At 36.3% G+C, this 5217-nt stretch overlaps 1 pseudogene; it reads right to left on the bottom strand.

Annotated features, from left to right (window-relative positions):
• Positions 1–4346: 4346 nt before the first annotated feature.
• Positions 4347–4901, bottom strand: LOC123787538 (high mobility group protein B1 pseudogene; annotated as a pseudogene).
• Between the last annotated feature and the right edge of the window lie 316 nt (positions 4902–5217).

Genomic DNA, 5217 nt, shown 5'->3' with positions numbered 1-5217 from the left:
ACTATTTTTAACTACTGCTTAACTAATTCAAATTTTTTGAAAAATAAAATAAAATAAATCAATATATTTTATCCTAATTGAATGACATGGATTTCTATCTCAATTCTAAATATTTATATACATTATTTAGGAAAAACACAATTTTTTAGGAAAAATATCTTTTGAATTATTTTCCTAAGATAGTATTACCATATGGCATGATTTTTTTGAAGTTTAAAACACAATGCTTATCTTTCAAAAAGAGTTTATTAACTTAGATACTGTAAATTAATTATATCATGCGGCTTGAAATATTACAGGGGGGATTATCTTTGAAGATATTGTATAATGTCCCACAGAGTATCAGCAAGTGAGAAATTGCAATTTAATAGACAGCGTGTCATGCTAAAATTGCAATTTGCCCAAGTATTTCTTTTGCTTATTCTTTAGTTAACATATTATACAATTCATTGAACCTGATATTCAAGTCATGTGCAATGTGCTGTTAATTAAGACCACATGCTTTGCAGTTTAAGCATCAGTAGTACTTTTTTGTCCTTAAGAAATTACAACAATGTACAATTAGATTCATTTCTACTATATGAAACACTATCAAATAAATTATATACATTTAAGCCTAGGTAGATATATAAAAAAGTATCTAAGTGTATATGATTTTAAGCCTAACTGGTCTAAATAGGGGGCAATAAACTTGATTATTAATAGAAAATGAGGAAACAAACAACTGGCCTATTATGGCAATTATTATGGCAATTTTTAGGCTATATTTCTGTTTCTCAAACATTCTGTGCTTGATGTCATATTCCGTTTGTCCAGTGCCACCATACACATATGGCATTCATCCATTTAAATCTTAATAATGAAGTGGTTGCCATTTAACATAAATTCTGAGATCCCTTGCCTGTGACAGAATTCAGGTCTTTGTGGTTGTAGGACTGGGGCCTTTAGCTCCCAAAGACCACAGACCACTCTAATTTAACATGAGCTTTTGTTTCTATGAGGTCTGAAGGAGAGTGCCTCTTTTTTCAGGAAGGGCCCAGTTCCTCTTTAAAGACTTCACTTGATTAAATCAAGCCAACTCAGGTTAATTTCCCCTTGATTAATTCAAAACCAACTGATGAATTGGCTTCAACAAATTTGGAGCACTAACTACATCTAAAAAAAATCCCTTTCCTAATTACATCAGAGAGTTTCACTCACAAAGGGTATACAGCTGGGAGTGCAAACTTTGAGGATTATCTTAGAATTCTACCTACCATGGGGCACCTGGGTGGCTCAGTCGTTAAGGGTCCAACTTCTGATTTCGGCTCAGATCATGATGTCAGGGTCGTGAGATTGAGTCCTGCGTCTGGCTCCACACTCAGCACGGAGTCGGCTTGGGATTCTCCCTCTCCCCGCCTCTCCCTGCTCACACTCTTTCTCTCTCTCTAAATAAGTAAATAAAATCTGAAGGGAAGGGAAGGGAAGGGAAGGGAAGGGAAGGGAAGGGAAGGGAAGGGAAGGGAAGGGAAGGGAAGGGAAGGGAAGGAAGGAAGGAAGGAAGGAAGGAAGGAAGGAAGGAAGGAAGGAAGGAAGGAAGGAAGGAAGGAAAGAAGGAGTAAAGGAAAGAAAGAACGAAAGAGGAAAGAAAGAAAAAAAAAAGAATTCTACCTACCACAACTCCCTATAATAAGATACCTGGTATTTTAAATACTAAGGGAAATATACCCCTTTGGCTACCAAAGAGGCCTGTCAGTAATGACAATGACTACATCAGTCAGAATAGGCCAGGTTATGCCACATTAAGGAAAAAAAAAAAAAGAAATCTGAAAGTCCAGTGGATGAATAAAACAAAGATTACTTTACCCACTCTATGTGTCCAGTGGGGACCCTTCTCTTCATGCTAATTCATGGACCCAGAATGACAGGGATTTTACCATTTTGTAACTATGTTCTATACCTCCTTTTCCTGTAGCCCTGATGATTCTTATTCATTTTACCTCTGAGATATCTGTCCATTTCATGTTCTGCTCCATCTACTAGAATCACCTCCAAATTATTTTGCTTCTTTTCTCCTGACTTACAGTCTGTTCTCAATTTAGCAGATAGGATGATCCTTTTAAAAAATATATCCCGTCACGTCACTCCTCTATTCAGAACTCTCTACATGCTGCCCACTTCACTAGCAGAAGGGTCAGCCTTCTGCAGCTTCCACTTCCCTAACAGCAGTGTGAGCAGGGAAAGAATGATCAAAACAGCCTTTGTGAACCTTAAAATATCCCAAAAGTCCATTAGAATGAGGGTAGATGAATATATTCTCATATATTCAAAAAATGGAATGATTTTATTATTGAAAATGAACTGCAGAAACACAAGAGCACCAACTATAGACACATGATATTTTTCAGAAAACATCATCATTCATAGAATATGTTTTAATTCTAGGATAAAAAAAATCCACATCCACTACAAAAGCTGCGGTACATATTATGGATACAAAACATTCCAGGGAACATACTTTCTGAGAAATAGTGCGATATTTGTCAGTTATTGTGTATCCTCTACAAATATTGAAATACAGGGTAGAGACATCATGAAACATACTTGCCTGTTCACTGTTTCAACGTGTACTTTGGCTAAAGCCAAGTATTTCATCCAAGAATATATATTAAGGTGAGATATCCAATGGATAGACACTAATGAATACATTGCAGGCTTCAAAATCATTATTTTTTTTAATGTAATGTTTTGGGGTGCCTGGGTGGCACAGTTGGTTGAGCAGCTAACTCTTGGTTTCAGCTCAGGTTGTGATCTTGGGGTTGTGAGGTCAAGCCCTGCATCCAGCTCCGAGCTCGGCGCTGAGTTTCCTTGGGATTCTCTCTCTCTCTCCCTCTACCTCCACCCCACATGTGTGCACACTCACTCTCTCTCAAATGGATAAATAAATCATTTTTTAAAATATGTAATGTTTGAGTAAAACTTCTAAAATTATCTGAATGGGAAACCTAGTCTGTCTTTTTTATTATTATTATTACTTTTTATCTTTTTTCCATAGTTACTGATTCCTGAAGTATTTGTTATTCCATGGAATGAAAAGGGTTACAGTTAATGAATAAAGTGAGTGAAAATCCACAGTCATTTTCATTTAAGAAAATTGGAAAACACACTGCCAGCTGCTCTATTTCTTTCTCTCTCTCTTCTTTGGCAGTTATCCTTCATTGTCATCATATAATGTTGTTTTGGGGCAGTGAAGAGGATTTAAAAGGACGTTGTTCTCAAGAATAATATTTGTCTTTCTTGTGTATGTATATTAACCAGAACTATAGTCAATTCAACTTTTTCTTTTTTTTTCAAAGTAGCATTTACATACGGACAACATTGCATCAATTCCAAAACGAATGGAAAAAAAGATGAAAAAGTAGATGAGACATAGTAAGGTAAAAAAAAGCAAGATTAAGATAGACAAACAGAAGAAACACCATGAAAATGACAGAAGGCTAGGGAAGAATGTTGTAGAATGAAATAAAAAACCTGGCTAGTAAATGCACAAGTCATGGCTCAAATCTATCAGGGTTTTGGCAAGAGTACATTGTAGACGTTTAAGACATAGAAGGGACAAGATGTCTCTATAGTGTTCCAAAAGTCGCTATGTTTCCTATTTAGCCTATTTCCCAAGAGAGCATGTGCTATTGAAATTCTTCCAAAATTAGTTGTTAAGTAGTAGTTGCTCCCTTGTAATAAGAACACATACAATGATATTTAAGGGTATATTAAGAAATCATAAATTCCCATATAAATTGCTTAGACTTTAAAGTTTTATATCATTTATATGTCAGTGAAAGAGAATTCTAAATGGAATAGACTTTAAAAAGATATGAGTATGATAAGTACTTAATTAAGGATACATAAGAATTATTTATTTTTTTAAATTTTTTAAATAAAAAATTGTATTTACTTAGAAGCATTCAGAATGTCAACCAAACAGCTGCCACTTTTTTTTCAATTACAGAGTGGCACTCCGTTATTTTGTATAAGCTGCATCAAAGACAACTGAAAATGAAAAAAACTGCCATCCCCATAATATAACTAATTTCTGCTGGGCACCAACCAGAACCTGGTTTAAATTTCCACACCAATTACAACCCCCATACTGTCCCAGGCAAGGCTAGTGGCTGCTGAAAATACCGCCAGGGCAGGGCTCTCTGAAGACACATTCGGTAGTGTGTTAATCATAGAAAAAAAGTACACTTTAAAAACAAATCTTACACATTTTTTCCATTTCATTTTTTTTTTTTAAAGAAGTGAGTTGTGCACAGGGGGAGTTAAATGTTTTATAGACAAGAAAAAAAAAAACCGCTAGAACCAACTTACTCATCATCATCTTCATCCTCCCCCTCTTCCTTCTTTTTCTTGCTTTTTCAGCCTTGATGACTCCCTTTTTTGCCACATCAGGCTTTCCTTTAGCTTGGTACGCAGCAATATCCTTTGCCTATTTTTCCTTCAACTGAGCAACCTTCTTCTCCTGAGACTGCTTGCTGTCTGTACCAGTGCCATTCCGCGTCTCTCCCAGTTTCTTTGCAACATCACCAGTGGGTGTTCTCCTTTGATCTGGGGGTGATATTCAGACCAAGAAAGAAGAAGGCCAAAGGAGGCCTCTTGGGTGCATGGGGATCCTTGAACTTCTCTTTTGTTTCCCCTTGAGGGGAATAGAAGTTTTCACTTCGGCCTTGTCCACATTTGCCATGTCTTCAAATTTTTTTTTCTTTTTAGCAGGCATGGTCTTCTGCCTCACTGAGAATTTCTGAGAAAACTTGGAGAAGTTGACTGAAGCATATGGGTGCTTCTTCTTGTGCTCCTCTTGGCACAAAGAATGCATATGGTGACATTTTGTCTCTTGGCTTCTTAGGATCTCCCTTGCCCATGTTTCATTGTTTTCCCCAGCGAGGCACAGAATCACCTAGTGTCCTTCTGCTCACTTGCCCTGGCCCTGTCTCTGGGGAGCTCAAGTTACTCCAATGGCTCAGAATTATTTAAAATAAATACCTCTCATTACTTATTATCCATAGAATCTCATAGCTAATTCCAAAGAATTCCATATTCATTTGTAAAACAATTCCATACTCTTACAACCACATGACTCTATTTCATCTCACTCTGCATATTGATTACACTAGCTTTTGACATAACTCAAATTTGTTTTACTGAACTGGTTCCGTCTAAATTTTTTTGCCATATCCT

This window comes from Ursus americanus, chromosome 19, assembly GCF_024610735.1.
Source record: "Ursus americanus isolate L20-20 chromosome 19, mUrsAme1.1.p, whole genome shotgun sequence".
NCBI lineage: Eukaryota > Metazoa > Chordata > Mammalia > Carnivora > Ursidae > Ursus > Ursus americanus.
The sequence above is the reverse complement of the archived record's forward strand: the minus strand, read 5'-3'. Positions and strand labels throughout refer to the sequence as shown.